Below are 21,622 nucleotides of genomic sequence, written 5' to 3'. Positions count from 1 at the left end.
ACCAGATATCAGGGTCCATTTGTAGAAGAATAATTTTTAAATACTTACATAAATAAATAATTTCAATATACATTTCACAAGATGGCTGACTCTAATCATCTTTACTAATTCTCTCTGGCAATGAGAACCATTCTATTTTCAATTAGATTTAGAGTTTAACACTATTGGGCTGTGAGTGTGTGGGTGTGTTTGTGTATATTTGAGCTTTTTCAATTAGATTTAAAGTTAAATTCAGGCCTCTCAGGTGGGTAAAAGGGAGGTGGATTTATCTTTGATTAGACAGCACCCCATGGCTGTTCATAATTGATTTAATCCGGTTTCCTCCATTTTTGACAGGTCCTGTTTTAACTACTTGTGTCTGTGTGTCCCTCTGTGTTAGCTATTTCAATTAGATTTAAAGTTAAGTTCAGGCCTCTCAGGTGGATAAAGGGAGGTGGATTTGCCTTTGATTAGACAGCACCCCATGGCTGTTCATAATTGATTTAATCCGGTTTCCCCCATTGTTGACAGGTCCTGTTTTAACTATTGGTGTCTGTGTGTCTCTCTCTCTCTCTCTCTCCCTCTATGTGTACCCACCTCAAAGCTCACTGAACTGACCTACCTACCTGTCCTTTTCCCCAAGTTGGGACCGTTTAGAAAATAACACAACACCGGGGACTTGATCATCCCCGGCTGGGGCCACCCTGGTTTGAGAGTGTCTGGTGATAATGGCCGAAACACTCGATGATCTCTGGGTCCATCACTGAGGATGTGTTCAAAACAAGTATAAAGGACTAGTTTGTTCCCCAAAAAACCTCTTTTTTTGAGAACAAACAACTACTGACTATCTGTCACCATAACCTCTTTTCCCAAATGAAAAGGAGGTGCACTTGCACTACCAGCTGCCGCCACTAGAGGGAGACAGGAGACCACAAATGGAGGACTGGCTGACAGGAGAGGTATATGCACCACTCTGGCCTTTTGCCTAATCCTAAATTACTTCTCCATAAAAGGTTATTTTACTCTCAACTCCAACAATTTAAATTAACTTAAGGTACACTCTTACCCTTAGTCCCAGCTCTAAACTTAACCACTCTGGCCTTTTGCCTAATCCTAAATTACTTCTCCATAAAAGGTTATTTTACTCTCAACTCCAACAATTTAAATTAACTTAAGGTACACTCTTACCCTTAGTCCCAGCTCTAAACTTAACCAGTCGGGCCTATATGCCTAATCCTAAAATCAATATTATTCATAGACTATCTTCCCCTCAGTTTGACCACTAATCCCAACCACTCTGGCCCTTTGCCTAAACCTAAACCACATCCCCCCTCCCCACTTTTTCCTCCTGACCTATTGTTCGACCCTGCTCTGGGCGAGACTGCACGTAAGGAAATGGGCCATACACAGATACCGCCAAAGCGGCAAGGGGAGGGCATTCGTTGGTAACCACCCTCTACCCCTCCCTGTGTCTGTTCTTCAAGCTTAATTACTCTGTCTACTACACTTGACACACTTATGACCCAGTCATGATGCTAAGCTAGGGCATGAGCCGACACGTCCTCGTAGTGCGCGTGCCTCTCCTTGGATCTCTGTATAACCATGAAGTCGTCGGGCGACATGGGGAGATCCGGTGGCCCTTACAAAAACCTAACCCTAGCCGGAGCCTGGAGGAACGGGGGACTTGCTCCGAAACTAAGTATGATTGGCTGAGTCGCTCGTTTTCTTTCCCACCACATATCAATCAATTATTTAGTGATTAGTGGTCTACTGTCATGAAGCCCCCTCTTTTAAAATACTCCTGAACAACTGAGATTGTCATTCATAGCTAGTGTAGTAAGAACAATGGTAGAAAATCCACCTAGCTGACACATCTCAGATTGGGAAGGACTGCTAATAGGATAATAACAAAATAATCCAACATTTTTACTTTCAAAATCTAATTAATTAATGACTCCACTTATGAGTCTCAGGCCGGGGTCAGTTATGCTGCCGCGAAGAGTTCGTCTCTGTTGTCTGAGGGCATCTTTCAGAACATTCCCATACAATGATAGATATCATTGAAGAGCTAGGGTGAACCACCAGGGTAACCTAGCTCACTTACCGAAGGATGGGAATGATTTCTGACCAAATAGGACAAAATAATAAGGCACAGTATTATCTTTAGATTATACCTTAATTACTTATGAGTGTACCTTTTTAACTTTGCCCTTAGTCGGACCGCGAAACTTTGTGGTTAGACTGAGAGTAGAAGAGGTCAACTGACCAATTCTACTGAGTGAAGGCGTTTAAATATCCGCTTATATTCACTCTTAAAATAGGAAAGGGGTTGAGAACACAATAGAAATGATATCTGGATTTAATTTAATATATACCACTCTAACCTTACTCTTAAATAGATAAATACATTTTGGGTACAATGAGTTTAAAAATAAAATATTATAGATATATAAAAAATATTTTTAATATAAGTCTATGAACGGATTTATAATGATTTTTTATTATAATACACTGTATATTATAATTGACTTGCAGTTCATGGAGTAACCACTATGAGTGCTAAGGGTCATGTTACCTTTAATTCCGCCGGATCTAACGTCACTTCCGGTTGGCGGCAATATTATAATTGCCTTGCAGTTCATGGAGTAACCACTATGAGTGCTAAGGGTCATGTTACCTTTAATTCCGCCGGATCTAACGTCACTTCCGACTGGCGGCATTACCACTTCCGGGCTGGTGACTACATGTGGCGGCAGCTGAGAGAGCATGTGTGTTAAGATTCTACTAAAATCCTCTGACATCCACATGAAATACTGGTCTTTCAACGTCGAGAGTGAGTACGTGTGATTATTAACATGTTAGAGACCAGATATCAGGGTCCATTTGTAGAAGAATAATTTTTAAATACTTACATAAATAAATAATTTCAATATACATTTCACAAGATGGCTGACTCTAATCATCTTTACTAATTCTCTCTGGCAATGAGAACCATTCTATTTTCAATTAGATTTAGAGTTTAACACTATTGGGCTGTGAGTGTGTGGGTGTGTTTGTGTATATTTGAGCTTTTTCAATTAGATTTAAAGTTAAATTCAGGCCTCTCAGGTGGGTAAAAGGGAGGTGGATTTATCTTTGATTAGACAGCACCCCATGGCTGTTCATAATTGATTTAATCCGGTTTCCTCCATTTTTGACAGGTCCTGTTTTAACTACTTGTGTCTGTGTGTCCCTCTGTGTTAGCTATTTCAATTAGATTTAAAGTTAAGTTCAGGCCTCTCAGGTGGATAAAGGGAGGTGGATTTGCCTTTGATTAGACAGCACCCCATGGCTGTTCATAATTGATTTAATCCGGTTTCCCCCATTGTTGACAGGTCCTGTTTTAACTATTGGTGTCTGTGTGTCTCTCTCTCTCTCTCTCTCCCTCTATGTGTACCCACCTCAAAGCTCACTGAACTGACCTACCTACCTGTCCTTTTCCCCAAGTTGGGACCGTTTAGAAAATAACACAACACCGGGGACTTGATCATCCCCGGCTGGGGCCACCCTGGTTTGAGAGTGTCTGGTGATAATGGCCGAAACACTCGATGATCTCTGGGTCCATCACTGAGGATGTGTTCAAAACAAGTATAAAGGACTAGTTTGTTCCCCAAAAAACCTCTTTTTTTGAGAACAAACAACTACTGACTATCTGTCACCATAACCTCTTTTCCCAAATGAAAAGGAGGTGCACTTGCACTACCAGCTGCCGCCACTAGAGGGAGACAGGAGACCACAAATGGAGGACTGGCTGACAGGAGAGGTATATGCACCACTCTGGCCTTTTGCCTAATCCTAAATTACTTCTCCATAAAAGGTTATTTTACTCTCAACTCCAACAATTTAAATTAACTTAAGGTACACTCTTACCCTTAGTCCCAGCTCTAAACTTAACCACTCTGGCCTTTTGCCTAATCCTAAATTACTTCTCCATAAAAGGTTATTTTACTCTCAACTCCAACAATTTAAATTAACTTAAGGTACACTCTTACCCTTAGTCCCAGCTCTAAACTTAACCAGTCGGGCCTATATGCCTAATCCTAAAATCAATATTATTCATAGACTATCTTCCCCTCAGTTTGACCACTAATCCCAACCACTCTGGCCCTTTGCCTAAACCTAAACCACATCCCCCCTCCCCACTTTTTCCTCCTGACCTATTGTTCGACCCTGCTCTGGGCGAGACTGCACGTAAGGAAATGGGCCATACACAGATACCGCCAAAGCGGCAAGGGGAGGGCATTCGTTGGTAACCACCCTCTACCCCTCCCTGTGTCTGTTCTTCAAGCTTAATTACTCTGTCTACTACACTTGACACACTTATGACCCAGTCATGATGCTAAGCTAGGGCATGAGCCGACACGTCCTCGTAGTGCGCGTGCCTCTCCTTGGATCTCTGTATAACCATGAAGTCGTCGGGCGACATGGGGAGATCCGGTGGCCCTTACAAAAACCTAACCCTAGCCGGAGCCTGGAGGAACGGGGGACTTGCTCCGAAACTAAGTATGATTGGCTGAGTCGCTCGTTTTCTTTCCCACCACATATCAATCAATTATTTAGTGATTAGTGGTCTACTGTCATGAAGCCCCCTCTTTTAAAATACTCCTGAACAACTGAGATTGTCATTCATAGCTAGTGTAGTAAGAACAATGGTAGAAAATCCACCTAGCTGACACATCTCAGATTGGGAAGGACTGCTAATAGGATAATAACAAAATAATCCAACATTTTTACTTTCAAAATCTAATTAATTAATGACTCCACTTATGAGTCTCAGGCCGGGGTCAGTTATGCTGCCGCGAAGAGTTCGTCTCTGTTGTCTGAGGGCATCTTTCAGAACATTCCCATACAATGATAGATATCATTGAAGAGCTAGGGTGAACCACCAGGGTAACCTAGCTCACTTACCGAAGGATGGGAATGATTTCTGACCAAATAGGACAAAATAATAAGGCACAGTATTATCTTTAGATTATACCTTAATTACTTATGAGTGTACCTTTTTAACTTTGCCCTTAGTCGGACCGCGAAACTTTGTGGTTAGACTGAGAGTAGAAGAGGTCAACTGACCAATTCTACTGAGTGAAGGCGTTTAAATATCCGCTTATATTCACTCTTAAAATAGGAAAGGGGTTGAGAACACAATAGAAATGATATCTGGATTTAATTTAATATATACCACTCTAACCTTACTCTTAAATAGATAAATACATTTTGGGTACAATGAGTTTAAAAATAAAATATTATAGATATATAAAAAATATTTTTAATATAAGTCTATGAACGGATTTATAATGATTTTTTATTATAATACACTGTATATTATAATTGACTTGCAGTTCATGGAGTAACCACTATGAGTGCTAAGGGTCATGTTACCTTTAATTCCGCCGGATCTAACGTCACTTCCGGTTGGCGGCAATATTATAATTGCCTTGCAGTTCATGGAGTAACCACTATGAGTGCTAAGGGTCATGTTACCTTTAATTCCGCCGGATCTAACGTCACTTCCGACTGGCGGCATTACCACTTCCGGGCTGGTGACTACATGTGGCGGCAGCTGAGAGAGCATGTGTGTTAAGATTCTACTAAAATCCTCTGACATCCACATGAAATACTGGTCTTTCAACGTCGAGAGTGAGTACGTGTGATTATTAACATGTTAGAGACCAGATATCAGGGTCCATTTGTAGAAGAATAATTTTTAAATACTTACATAAATAAATAATTTCAATATACATTTCACAAGATGGCTGACTCTAATCATCTTTACTAATTCTCTCTGGCAATGAGAACCATTCTATTTTCAATTAGATTTAGAGTTTAACACTATTGGGCTGTGAGTGTGTGGGTGTGTTTGTGTATATTTGAGCTTTTTCAATTAGATTTAAAGTTAAATTCAGGCCTCTCAGGTGGGTAAAAGGGAGGTGGATTTATCTTTGATTAGACAGCACCCCATGGCTGTTCATAATTGATTTAATCCGGTTTCCTCCATTTTTGACAGGTCCTGTTTTAACTACTTGTGTCTGTGTGTCCCTCTGTGTTAGCTATTTCAATTAGATTTAAAGTTAAGTTCAGGCCTCTCAGGTGGATAAAGGGAGGTGGATTTGCCTTTGATTAGACAGCACCCCATGGCTGTTCATAATTGATTTAATCCGGTTTCCCCCATTGTTGACAGGTCCTGTTTTAACTATTGGTGTCTGTGTGTCTCTCTCTCTCTCTCTCTCCCTCTATGTGTACCCACCTCAAAGCTCACTGAACTGACCTACCTACCTGTCCTTTTCCCCAAGTTGGGACCGTTTAGAAAATAACACAACACCGGGGACTTGATCATCCCCGGCTGGGGCCACCCTGGTTTGAGAGTGTCTGGTGATAATGGCCGAAACACTCGATGATCTCTGGGTCCATCACTGAGGATGTGTTCAAAACAAGTATAAAGGACTAGTTTGTTCCCCAAAAAACCTCTTTTTTTGAGAACAAACAACTACTGACTATCTGTCACCATAACCTCTTTTCCCAAATGAAAAGGAGGTGCACTTGCACTACCAGCTGCCGCCACTAGAGGGAGACAGGAGACCACAAATGGAGGACTGGCTGACAGGAGAGGTATATGCACCACTCTGGCCTTTTGCCTAATCCTAAATTACTTCTCCATAAAAGGTTATTTTACTCTCAACTCCAACAATTTAAATTAACTTAAGGTACACTCTTACCCTTAGTCCCAGCTCTAAACTTAACCACTCTGGCCTTTTGCCTAATCCTAAATTACTTCTCCATAAAAGGTTATTTTACTCTCAACTCCAACAATTTAAATTAACTTAAGGTACACTCTTACCCTTAGTCCCAGCTCTAAACTTAACCAGTCGGGCCTATATGCCTAATCCTAAAATCAATATTATTCATAGACTATCTTCCCCTCAGTTTGACCACTAATCCCAACCACTCTGGCCCTTTGCCTAAACCTAAACCACATCCCCCCTCCCCACTTTTTCCTCCTGACCTATTGTTCGACCCTGCTCTGGGCGAGACTGCACGTAAGGAAATGGGCCATACACAGATACCGCCAAAGCGGCAAGGGGAGGGCATTCGTTGGTAACCACCCTCTACCCCTCCCTGTGTCTGTTCTTCAAGCTTAATTACTCTGTCTACTACACTTGACACACTTATGACCCAGTCATGATGCTAAGCTAGGGCATGAGCCGACACGTCCTCGTAGTGCGCGTGCCTCTCCTTGGATCTCTGTATAACCATGAAGTCGTCGGGCGACATGGGGAGATCCGGTGGCCCTTACAAAAACCTAACCCTAGCCGGAGCCTGGAGGAACGGGGGACTTGCTCCGAAACTAAGTATGATTGGCTGAGTCGCTCGTTTTCTTTCCCACCACATATCAATCAATTATTTAGTGATTAGTGGTCTACTGTCATGAAGCCCCCTCTTTTAAAATACTCCTGAACAACTGAGATTGTCATTCATAGCTAGTGTAGTAAGAACAATGGTAGAAAATCCACCTAGCTGACACATCTCAGATTGGGAAGGACTGCTAATAGGATAATAACAAAATAATCCAACATTTTTACTTTCAAAATCTAATTAATTAATGACTCCACTTATGAGTCTCAGGCCGGGGTCAGTTATGCTGCCGCGAAGAGTTCGTCTCTGTTGTCTGAGGGCATCTTTCAGAACATTCCCATACAATGATAGATATCATTGAAGAGCTAGGGTGAACCACCAGGGTAACCTAGCTCACTTACCGAAGGATGGGAATGATTTCTGACCAAATAGGACAAAATAATAAGGCACAGTATTATCTTTAGATTATACCTTAATTACTTATGAGTGTACCTTTTTAACTTTGCCCTTAGTCGGACCGCGAAACTTTGTGGTTAGACTGAGAGTAGAAGAGGTCAACTGACCAATTCTACTGAGTGAAGGCGTTTAAATATCCGCTTATATTCACTCTTAAAATAGGAAAGGGGTTGAGAACACAATAGAAATGATATCTGGATTTAATTTAATATATACCACTCTAACCTTACTCTTAAATAGATAAATACATTTTGGGTACAATGAGTTTAAAAATAAAATATTATAGATATATAAAAAATATTTTTAATATAAGTCTATGAACGGATTTATAATGATTTTTTATTATAATACACTGTATATTATAATTGACTTGCAGTTCATGGAGTAACCACTATGAGTGCTAAGGGTCATGTTACCTTTAATTCCGCCGGATCTAACGTCACTTCCGGTTGGCGGCAATATTATAATTGCCTTGCAGTTCATGGAGTAACCACTATGAGTGCTAAGGGTCATGTTACCTTTAATTCCGCCGGATCTAACGTCACTTCCGACTGGCGGCATTACCACTTCCGGGCTGGTGACTACATGTGGCGGCAGCTGAGAGAGCATGTGTGTTAAGATTCTACTAAAATCCTCTGACATCCACATGAAATACTGGTCTTTCAACGTCGAGAGTGAGTACGTGTGATTATTAACATGTTAGAGACCAGATATCAGGGTCCATTTGTAGAAGAATAATTTTTAAATACTTACATAAATAAATAATTTCAATATACATTTCACAAGATGGCTGACTCTAATCATCTTTACTAATTCTCTCTGGCAATGAGAACCATTCTATTTTCAATTAGATTTAGAGTTTAACACTATTGGGCTGTGAGTGTGTGGGTGTGTTTGTGTATATTTGAGCTTTTTCAATTAGATTTAAAGTTAAATTCAGGCCTCTCAGGTGGGTAAAAGGGAGGTGGATTTATCTTTGATTAGACAGCACCCCATGGCTGTTCATAATTGATTTAATCCGGTTTCCTCCATTTTTGACAGGTCCTGTTTTAACTACTTGTGTCTGTGTGTCCCTCTGTGTTAGCTATTTCAATTAGATTTAAAGTTAAGTTCAGGCCTCTCAGGTGGATAAAGGGAGGTGGATTTGCCTTTGATTAGACAGCACCCCATGGCTGTTCATAATTGATTTAATCCGGTTTCCCCCATTGTTGACAGGTCCTGTTTTAACTATTGGTGTCTGTGTGTCTCTCTCTCTCTCTCTCTCCCTCTATGTGTACCCACCTCAAAGCTCACTGAACTGACCTACCTACCTGTCCTTTTCCCCAAGTTGGGACCGTTTAGAAAATAACACAACACCGGGGACTTGATCATCCCCGGCTGGGGCCACCCTGGTTTGAGAGTGTCTGGTGATAATGGCCGAAACACTCGATGATCTCTGGGTCCATCACTGAGGATGTGTTCAAAACAAGTATAAAGGACTAGTTTGTTCCCCAAAAAACCTCTTTTTTTGAGAACAAACAACTACTGACTATCTGTCACCATAACCTCTTTTCCCAAATGAAAAGGAGGTGCACTTGCACTACCAGCTGCCGCCACTAGAGGGAGACAGGAGACCACAAATGGAGGACTGGCTGACAGGAGAGGTATATGCACCACTCTGGCCTTTTGCCTAATCCTAAATTACTTCTCCATAAAAGGTTATTTTACTCTCAACTCCAACAATTTAAATTAACTTAAGGTACACTCTTACCCTTAGTCCCAGCTCTAAACTTAACCACTCTGGCCTTTTGCCTAATCCTAAATTACTTCTCCATAAAAGGTTATTTTACTCTCAACTCCAACAATTTAAATTAACTTAAGGTACACTCTTACCCTTAGTCCCAGCTCTAAACTTAACCAGTCGGGCCTATATGCCTAATCCTAAAATCAATATTATTCATAGACTATCTTCCCCTCAGTTTGACCACTAATCCCAACCACTCTGGCCCTTTGCCTAAACCTAAACCACATCCCCCCTCCCCACTTTTTCCTCCTGACCTATTGTTCGACCCTGCTCTGGGCGAGACTGCACGTAAGGAAATGGGCCATACACAGATACCGCCAAAGCGGCAAGGGGAGGGCATTCGTTGGTAACCACCCTCTACCCCTCCCTGTGTCTGTTCTTCAAGCTTAATTACTCTGTCTACTACACTTGACACACTTATGACCCAGTCATGATGCTAAGCTAGGGCATGAGCCGACACGTCCTCGTAGTGCGCGTGCCTCTCCTTGGATCTCTGTATAACCATGAAGTCGTCGGGCGACATGGGGAGATCCGGTGGCCCTTACAAAAACCTAACCCTAGCCGGAGCCTGGAGGAACGGGGGACTTGCTCCGAAACTAAGTATGATTGGCTGAGTCGCTCGTTTTCTTTCCCACCACATATCAATCAATTATTTAGTGATTAGTGGTCTACTGTCATGAAGCCCCCTCTTTTAAAATACTCCTGAACAACTGAGATTGTCATTCATAGCTAGTGTAGTAAGAACAATGGTAGAAAATCCACCTAGCTGACACATCTCAGATTGGGAAGGACTGCTAATAGGATAATAACAAAATAATCCAACATTTTTACTTTCAAAATCTAATTAATTAATGACTCCACTTATGAGTCTCAGGCCGGGGTCAGTTATGCTGCCGCGAAGAGTTCGTCTCTGTTGTCTGAGGGCATCTTTCAGAACATTCCCATACAATGATAGATATCATTGAAGAGCTAGGGTGAACCACCAGGGTAACCTAGCTCACTTACCGAAGGATGGGAATGATTTCTGACCAAATAGGACAAAATAATAAGGCACAGTATTATCTTTAGATTATACCTTAATTACTTATGAGTGTACCTTTTTAACTTTGCCCTTAGTCGGACCGCGAAACTTTGTGGTTAGACTGAGAGTAGAAGAGGTCAACTGACCAATTCTACTGAGTGAAGGCGTTTAAATATCCGCTTATATTCACTCTTAAAATAGGAAAGGGGTTGAGAACACAATAGAAATGATATCTGGATTTAATTTAATATATACCACTCTAACCTTACTCTTAAATAGATAAATACATTTTGGGTACAATGAGTTTAAAAATAAAATATTATAGATATATAAAAAATATTTTTAATATAAGTCTATGAACGGATTTATAATGATTTTTTATTATAATACACTGTATATTATAATTGACTTGCAGTTCATGGAGTAACCACTATGAGTGCTAAGGGTCATGTTACCTTTAATTCCGCCGGATCTAACGTCACTTCCGGTTGGCGGCAATATTATAATTGCCTTGCAGTTCATGGAGTAACCACTATGAGTGCTAAGGGTCATGTTACCTTTAATTCCGCCGGATCTAACGTCACTTCCGACTGGCGGCATTACCACTTCCGGGCTGGTGACTACATGTGGCGGCAGCTGAGAGAGCATGTGTGTTAAGATTCTACTAAAATCCTCTGACATCCACATGAAATACTGGTCTTTCAACGTCGAGAGTGAGTACGTGTGATTATTAACATGTTAGAGACCAGATATCAGGGTCCATTTGTAGAAGAATAATTTTTAAATACTTACATAAATAAATAATTTCAATATACATTTCACAAGATGGCTGACTCTAATCATCTTTACTAATTCTCTCTGGCAATGAGAACCATTCTATTTTCAATTAGATTTAGAGTTTAACACTATTGGGCTGTGAGTGTGTGGGTGTGTTTGTGTATATTTGAGCTTTTTCAATTAGATTTAAAGTTAAATTCAGGCCTCTCAGGTGGGTAAAAGGGAGGTGGATTTATCTTTGATTAGACAGCACCCCATGGCTGTTCATAATTGATTTAATCCGGTTTCCTCCATTTTTGACAGGTCCTGTTTTAACTACTTGTGTCTGTGTGTCCCTCTGTGTTAGCTATTTCAATTAGATTTAAAGTTAAGTTCAGGCCTCTCAGGTGGATAAAGGGAGGTGGATTTGCCTTTGATTAGACAGCACCCCATGGCTGTTCATAATTGATTTAATCCGGTTTCCCCCATTGTTGACAGGTCCTGTTTTAACTATTGGTGTCTGTGTGTCTCTCTCTCTCTCTCTCTCCCTCTATGTGTACCCACCTCAAAGCTCACTGAACTGACCTACCTACCTGTCCTTTTCCCCAAGTTGGGACCGTTTAGAAAATAACACAACACCGGGGACTTGATCATCCCCGGCTGGGGCCACCCTGGTTTGAGAGTGTCTGGTGATAATGGCCGAAACACTCGATGATCTCTGGGTCCATCACTGAGGATGTGTTCAAAACAAGTATAAAGGACTAGTTTGTTCCCCAAAAAACCTCTTTTTTTGAGAACAAACAACTACTGACTATCTGTCACCATAACCTCTTTTCCCAAATGAAAAGGAGGTGCACTTGCACTACCAGCTGCCGCCACTAGAGGGAGACAGGAGACCACAAATGGAGGACTGGCTGACAGGAGAGGTATATGCACCACTCTGGCCTTTTGCCTAATCCTAAATTACTTCTCCATAAAAGGTTATTTTACTCTCAACTCCAACAATTTAAATTAACTTAAGGTACACTCTTACCCTTAGTCCCAGCTCTAAACTTAACCACTCTGGCCTTTTGCCTAATCCTAAATTACTTCTCCATAAAAGGTTATTTTACTCTCAACTCCAACAATTTAAATTAACTTAAGGTACACTCTTACCCTTAGTCCCAGCTCTAAACTTAACCAGTCGGGCCTATATGCCTAATCCTAAAATCAATATTATTCATAGACTATCTTCCCCTCAGTTTGACCACTAATCCCAACCACTCTGGCCCTTTGCCTAAACCTAAACCACATCCCCCCTCCCCACTTTTTCCTCCTGACCTATTGTTCGACCCTGCTCTGGGCGAGACTGCACGTAAGGAAATGGGCCATACACAGATACCGCCAAAGCGGCAAGGGGAGGGCATTCGTTGGTAACCACCCTCTACCCCTCCCTGTGTCTGTTCTTCAAGCTTAATTACTCTGTCTACTACACTTGACACACTTATGACCCAGTCATGATGCTAAGCTAGGGCATGAGCCGACACGTCCTCGTAGTGCGCGTGCCTCTCCTTGGATCTCTGTATAACCATGAAGTCGTCGGGCGACATGGGGAGATCCGGTGGCCCTTACAAAAACCTAACCCTAGCCGGAGCCTGGAGGAACGGGGGACTTGCTCCGAAACTAAGTATGATTGGCTGAGTCGCTCGTTTTCTTTCCCACCACATATCAATCAATTATTTAGTGATTAGTGGTCTACTGTCATGAAGCCCCCTCTTTTAAAATACTCCTGAACAACTGAGATTGTCATTCATAGCTAGTGTAGTAAGAACAATGGTAGAAAATCCACCTAGCTGACACATCTCAGATTGGGAAGGACTGCTAATAGGATAATAACAAAATAATCCAACATTTTTACTTTCAAAATCTAATTAATTAATGACTCCACTTATGAGTCTCAGGCCGGGGTCAGTTATGCTGCCGCGAAGAGTTCGTCTCTGTTGTCTGAGGGCATCTTTCAGAACATTCCCATACAATGATAGATATCATTGAAGAGCTAGGGTGAACCACCAGGGTAACCTAGCTCACTTACCGAAGGATGGGAATGATTTCTGACCAAATAGGACAAAATAATAAGGCACAGTATTATCTTTAGATTATACCTTAATTACTTATGAGTGTACCTTTTTAACTTTGCCCTTAGTCGGACCGCGAAACTTTGTGGTTAGACTGAGAGTAGAAGAGGTCAACTGACCAATTCTACTGAGTGAAGGCGTTTAAACATCCGCTTATATTCACTCTTAAAATAGGAAAGGGGTTGAGAACACAATAGAAATGATATCTGGATTTAATTTAATATATACCACTCTAACCTTACTCTTAAATAGATAAATACATTTTGGGTACAATGAGTTTAAAAATAAAATATTATAGATATATAAAAAATATTTTTAATATAAGTCTATGAACGGATTTATAATGATTTTTTATTATAATACACTGTATATTATAATTGACTTGCAGTTCATGGAGTAACCACTATGAGTGCTAAGGGTCATGTTACCTTTAATTCCGCCGGATCTAACGTCACTTCCGGTTGGCGGCAATATTATAATTGCCTTGCAGTTCATGGAGTAACCACTATGAGTGCTAAGGGTCATGTTACCTTTAATTCCGCCGGATCTAACGTCACTTCCGACTGGCGGCATTACCACTTCCGGGCTGGTGACTACATGTGGCGGCAGCTGAGAGAGCATGTGTGTTAAGATTCTACTAAAATCCTCTGACATCCACATGAAATACTGGTCTTTCAACGTCGAGAGTGAGTACGTGTGATTATTAACATGTTAGAGACCAGATATCAGGGTCCATTTGTAGAAGAATAATTTTTAAATACTTACATAAATAAATAATTTCAATATACATTTCACAAGATGGCTGACTCTAATCATCTTTACTAATTCTCTCTGGCAATGAGAACCATTCTATTTTCAATTAGATTTAGAGTTTAACACTATTGGGCTGTGAGTGTGTGGGTGTGTTTGTGTATATTTGAGCTTTTTCAATTAGATTTAAAGTTAAATTCAGGCCTCTCAGGTGGGTAAAAGGGAGGTGGATTTATCTTTGATTAGACAGCACCCCATGGCTGTTCATAATTGATTTAATCCGGTTTCCTCCATTTTTGACAGGTCCTGTTTTAACTACTTGTGTCTGTGTGTCCCTCTGTGTTAGCTATTTCAATTAGATTTAAAGTTAAGTTCAGGCCTCTCAGGTGGATAAAGGGAGGTGGATTTGCCTTTGATTAGACAGCACCCCATGGCTGTTCATAATTGATTTAATCCGGTTTCCCCCATTGTTGACAGGTCCTGTTTTAACTATTGGTGTCTGTGTGTCTCTCTCTCTCTCTCTCTCCCTCTATGTGTACCCACCTCAAAGCTCACTGAACTGACCTACCTACCTGTCCTTTTCCCCAAGTTGGGACCGTTTAGAAAATAACACAACACCGGGGACTTGATCATCCCCGGCTGGGGCCACCCTGGTTTGAGAGTGTCTGGTGATAATGGCCGAAACACTCGATGATCTCTGGGTCCATCACTGAGGATGTGTTCAAAACAAGTATAAAGGACTAGTTTGTTCCCCAAAAAACCTCTTTTTTTGAGAACAAACAACTACTGACTATCTGTCACCATAACCTCTTTTCCCAAATGAAAAGGAGGTGCACTTGCACTACCAGCTGCCGCCACTAGAGGGAGACAGGAGACCACAAATGGAGGACTGGCTGACAGGAGAGGTATATGCACCACTCTGGCCTTTTGCCTAATCCTAAATTACTTCTCCATAAAAGGTTATTTTACTCTCAACTCCAACAATTTAAATTAACTTAAGGTACACTCTTACCCTTAGTCCCAGCTCTAAACTTAACCACTCTGGCCTTTTGCCTAATCCTAAATTACTTCTCCATAAAAGGTTATTTTACTCTCAACTCCAACAATTTAAATTAACTTAAGGTACACTCTTACCCTTAGTCCCAGCTCTAAACTTAACCAGTCGGGCCTATATGCCTAATCCTAAAATCAATATTATTCATAGACTATCTTCCCCTCAGTTTGACCACTAATCCCAACCACTCTGGCCCTTTGCCTAAACCTAAACCACATCCCCCCTCCCCACTTTTTCCTCCTGACCTATTGTTCGACCCTGCTCTGGGCGAGACTGCACGTAAGGAAATGGGCCATACACAGATACCGCCAAAGCGGCAAGGGGAGGGCATTCGTTGGTAACCACCCTCTACCCCTCCCTGTGTCTGTTCTTCAAGCTTAATTACTCTGTCTACTACACTTGACACACTTATGACCCAGTCATGATGCTAAGCTAGGGCATGAGCCGACACGTCCTCGTAGTGCGCGTGCCTCTCCTTGGATCTCTGTATAACCATGAAGTCGTCGGGCGACATGGGGAGATCCGGTGGCCCTTACAAAAACCTAACCCTAGCCGGAGCCTGGAGGAACGGGGGACTTGCTCCGAAACTAAGTATGATTGGCTGAGTCGCTCGTTTTCTTTCCCACCACATATCAATCAATTATTTAGTGATTAGTGGTCTACTGTCATGAAGCCCCCTCTTTTAAAATACTCCTGAACAACTGAGATTGTCATTCATAGCTAGTGTAGTAAGAACAATGGTAGAAAATCCACCTAGCTGACACATCTCAGATTGGGAAGGACTGCTAATAGGATAATAACAAAATAATCCAACATTTTTACTTTCAAAATCTAATTAATTAATGACTCCACTTATGAGTCTCAGGCCGGGGTCAGTTATGCTGCCGCGAAGAGTTCGTCTCTGTTGTCTGAGGGCATCTTTCAGAACATTCCCATACAATGATAGATATCATTGAAGAGCTAGGGTGAACCACCAGGGTAACCTAGCTCACTTACCGAAGGATGGGAATGATTTCTGACCAAATAGGACAAAATAATAAGGCACAGTATTATCTTTAGATTATACCTTAATTACTTATGAGTGTACCTTTTTAACTTTGCCCTTAGTCGGACCGCGAAACTTTGTGGTTAGACTGAGAGTAGAAGAGGTCAACTGACCAATTCTACTGAGTGAAGGCGTTTAAATATCCGCTTATATTCACTCTTAAAATAGGAAAGGGGTTGAGAACACAATAGAAATGATATCTGGATTTAATTTAATATATACCACTCTAACCTTACTCTTAAATAGATAAATACATTTTGGGTACAATGAGTTTAAAAATAAAATATTATAGATATATAAAAAATATTTTTAATATAAGTCTATGAACGGATTTATAATGATTTTTTATTATAATACACTGTATATTATAATTGACTTGCAGTTCATGGAGTAACCACTATGAGTGCTAAGGGTCATGTTACCTTTAATTCCGCCGGATCTAACGTCACTTCCGGTTGGCGGCAATATTATAATTGCCTTGCAGTTCATGGAGTAACCACTATGAGTGCTAAGGGTCATGTTACCTTTAATTCCGCCGGATCTAACGTCACTTCCGACTGGCGGCATTACCACTTCCGGGCTGGTGACTACATGTGGCGGCAGCTGAGAGAGCATGTGTGTTAAGATTCTACTAAAATCCTCTGACATCCACATGAAATACTGGTCTTTCAACGTCGAGAGTGAGTACGTGTGATTATTAACATGTTAGAGACCAGATATCAGGGTCCATTTGTAGAAGAATAATTTTTAAATACTTACATAAATAAATAATTTCAATATACATTTCACAAGATGGCTGACTCTAATCATCTTTACTAATTCTCTCTGGCAATGAGAACCATTCTATTTTCAATTAGATTTAGAGTTTAACACTATTGGGCTGTGAGTGTGTGGGTGTGTTTGTGTATATTTGAGCTTTTTCAATTAGATTTAAAGTTAAATTCAGGCCTCTCAGGTGGGTAAAAGGGAGGTGGATTTATCTTTGATTAGACAGCACCCCATGGCTGTTCATAATTGATTTAATCCGGTTTCCTCCATTTTTGACAGGTCCTGTTTTAACTACTTGTGTCTGTGTGTCCCTCTGTGTTAGCTATTTCAATTAGATTTAAAGTTAAGTTCAGGCCTCTCAGGTGGATAAAGGGAGGTGGATTTGCCTTTGATTAGACAGCACCCCATGGCTGTTCATAATTGATTTAATCCGGTTTCCCCCATTGTTGACAGGTCCTGTTTTAACTATTGGTGTCTGTGTGTCTCTCTCTCTCTCTCTCTCCCTCTATGTGTACCCACCTCAAAGCTCACTGAACTGACCTACCTACCTGTCCTTTTCCCCAAGTTGGGACCGTTTAGAAAATAACACAACACCGGGGACTTGATCATCCCCGGCTGGGGCCACCCTGGTTTGAGAGTGTCTGGTGATAATGGCCGAAACACTCGATGATCTCTGGGTCCATCACTGAGGATGTGTTCAAAACAAGTATAAAGGACTAGTTTGTTCCCCAAAAAACCTCTTTTTTTGAGAACAAACAACTACTGACTATCTGTCACCATAACCTCTTTTCCCAAATGAAAAGGAGGTGCACTTGCACTACCAGCTGCCGCCACTAGAGGGAGACAGGAGACCACAAATGGAGGACTGGCTGACAGGAGAGGTATATGCACCACTCTGGCCTTTTGCCTAATCCTAAATTACTTCTCCATAAAAGGTTATTTTACTCTCAACTCCAACAATTTAAATTAACTTAAGGTACACTCTTACCCTTAGTCCCAGCTCTAAACTTAACCACTCTGGCCTTTTGCCTAATCCTAAATTACTTCTCCATAAAAGGTTATTTTACTCTCAACTCCAACAATTTAAATTAACTTAAGGTACACTCTTACCCTTAGTCCCAGCTCTAAACTTAACCAGTCGGGCCTATATGCCTAATCCTAAAATCAATATTATTCATAGACTATCTTCCCCTCAGTTTGACCACTAATCCCAACCACTCTGGCCCTTTGCCTAAACCTAAACCACATCCCCCCTCCCCACTTTTTCCTCCTGACCTATTGTTCGACCCTGCTCTGGGCGAGACTGCACGTAAGGAAATGGGCCATACACAGATACCGCCAAAGCGGCAAGGGGAGGGCATTCGTTGGTAACCACCCTCTACCCCTCCCTGTGTCTGTTCTTCAAGCTTAATTACTCTGTCTACTACACTTGACACACTTATGACCCAGTCATGATGCTAAGCTAGGGCATGAGCCGACACGTCCTCGTAGTGCGCGTGCCTCTCCTTGGATCTCTGTATAACCATGAAGTCGTCGGGCGACATGGGGAGATCCGGTGGCCCTTACAAAAACCTAACCCTAACCCTAACCCTAACCCTAACCCTAACCCTAACCCTAACCTAACCCTAACCCTAACCCTAACCCTAACCCTAACCCTTTAATCTGAACCCTAATCTTAACCATTTGGGGTCACAAGCCTAACCTTAACCCTAATTTATAATCTTACCCTTTAATCTGAACCCTAATCTTAACCATTTGGGGGCAGATGTCTAACCCTTAACCCTAATTCACAATCTTACCCTTTAATCTGAACCCTAATCTTAACCATTTGGGGGCAGATGTCTAACCTTAACCCTAATTTATAATCTTACCCTTCAATCTAAACCCTAATCTTAACCATTTGGGGTCACAAGCCTAACCTTAACCCTAATTTATAATCCTACCCTTAATCTGAACCCTAATCTTAACCATTTGGGAACAGATGCCTAACCTTAACCCTAATTTATAATCTTACCCTTTAATCTGAACCCTAATCTTAACCATTTGGGAACAGATGCCTAACCTTAACCCTAATTTATAATCTTACCCTTTAATCTGAACCCTAATCTTAACCATTTGGGGTCATATGTCTAATCCTAACCCTAATTTATAATCTTACCCTTTAACCTGAACCCTAATCTTAACCATTTGGGGTCAGATGTCTAAACCTAACCCTAATTTATAATCTTACCCTTCAATCTGAACCCTAATCCTAACCATTTGGGGTCATATATCTAACCCTAACCCTAATTTACAATCTTACCCTTTAATCTGAACCCTAATCTTAACCATTTGGGGTCAGATGTCTAAACCTAACCCTAATTTATAATCTTACCCTTCAATCTGAACCCTAATCTTAACCATTTGGGGTCATATATCTAACCCTAACCCTAATTTACAATCTTACCCTTTAATCTGAACCCTAATCTTAACCATTTGGGGTCACAAACCTAACCTTAACCCTAATTTATATTCTTACCCTATAATCTGAACCCTAATCTTAACCATTTGGGGTCATATATCTAACCCTAATCCTAACCCTAGCTCACTTACCGAAGGATGGGAATGATTTCTGACCAAATAGGACAAAATAATAAGGCACAGTATTATCTTTAGATTATACCTTAATTACTTTTGAGTGTACCTTTTTAACTTTGCCCTTAGTCGGACCGCGAAACTTTGTGGTTAGACTGAGAGTAGAAGAGGTCAACTGACCAATTCTACTGAGTGAAGGCGTTTAAACATCCGCTTATATTCACTCTTAAAATAGGAAAGTGGTTGAGAACACAATAGAAATGATATCTGGATTTAATTTAATATATACCACTCTAACTTTACTCTTAAATAGATAAATACATTTTGGATACAATGAGTTTAAAAATAAAATATTATAGATATATAAAAAATATTTTTAATATAAGTCTAGGAACGGATTTATAATGATTTTTTATTATAATACACTGTATATTATAATTGACTTGCAGTTCATGGAGTAACCACTATGAGTGCTAAGGGTCATGTTACCTTTAATTCCGCCGGATCTAACGTCACTTCCGGTTGGCGGCAATATTATAATTGCCTTGCAGTTCATGGAGTAACCACTATGAGTGCTAAGGGTCATGTTACCTTTAATTCCGCCGGATCTAACGTCACTTCCGACTGGCGGCATTACCACTTCCGGGCTGGTGACTACATGTGGCGGCAGCTGAGAGAGCATGTGTGTTAAGATTCTACTAAAATCCTCTGACATCCACATGAAATACTGGTCTTTCAACGTCGAGAGTGAGTACGTGTGATTATTAACATGTTAGAGACCAGATATCAGGGTCCATTTGTAGAAGAATAATTTTTAAATACTTACATAAATAAATAATTTCAATATACATTTCACAAGATGGCTGACTCTAATCATCTTTACTAATTCTCTCTGGAAATGAGAACCATTCTATTTTCAATTAGATTTAGAGTTTAACACTATTGGGCTGTGAGTGTGTGGGTGTGTTTGTGTATATTTGAGCTTTTTCAATTAGATTTAAAGTTTAATTCAGGCCTCTCAGGTGGGTAAAAGGGAGGTGGATTTATCTTTGATTAGACAGCACCCCATGGCTGTTCATAATTGATTTAATCCGGTTTCCTCCATTTTTGACAGGTCCTGTTTTAACTACTTGTGTCTGTGTGTCCCTCTATGTTAGCTATTTCAATTAGATTTAAAGTTAAGTTCAGGCCTCTCAGGTGGATAAAGGGAGGTGGATTTGCCTTTGATTAGACAGCACCCCATGGCTGTTCATAATTGATTTAATCCGGTTTCCCCCATTGTTGACAGGTCCTGTTTTAACTATTGGTGTCTGTGTGTCTCTCTCTCTCTCTCTCTCTCCCTCTATGTGTACCCACCTCAAAGCTCACTGACCTGACCTACCTACCTGTCCTTTTCCCCAAGTTGGGACCGTTTAGAAAATAACACAACACCGGGGACTTGATCATCCCCGGCTGGGGCCACCCTGGTTTGAGAGTGTCTGGTGATAATGGCCGAAACACTCGATGATCTCTGGGTCCATCACTGAGGATGTGTTCAAAACAAGTATAAAGGACTAGTTTGTTCCCCAAAAAACCTCTTTTTTTGAGAACAAACAACTACTGACTATCTGTCACCATAACCTCTTTTCCCAAATGAAAAGGAGGTGCACTTGCACTACCAGCTGCCGCCACTAGATGGAGACAGGAGACCACAAATGGAGGACTGGCTGACAGGAGAGGTATATGCACCACTCTGGCCTTTTGCCTAATCCTAAATTACTTCTCCATAAAAGGTTATTTTACTCTCAACTCCAACAATTTAAATTAACTTAAGGTACACTCTTACCCTTAGTCCCAGCTCTAAACTTAACCAGTCGGGCCTATATGCCTAATCCTAAAATCAATATTATTCATAGACTATCTTCCCCTCAGTTTGACCACTAATCCCAACCAC

This window comes from Notothenia rossii (assembly GCF_949606895.1).
Source record: "Notothenia rossii genome assembly, chromosome: 8".
In the NCBI taxonomy this organism is placed as follows: Eukaryota; Metazoa; Chordata; class Actinopteri; order Perciformes; family Nototheniidae; genus Notothenia; species Notothenia rossii.
The sequence above is the reverse complement of the archived record's forward strand: the minus strand, read 5'-3'. Positions refer to the sequence as shown.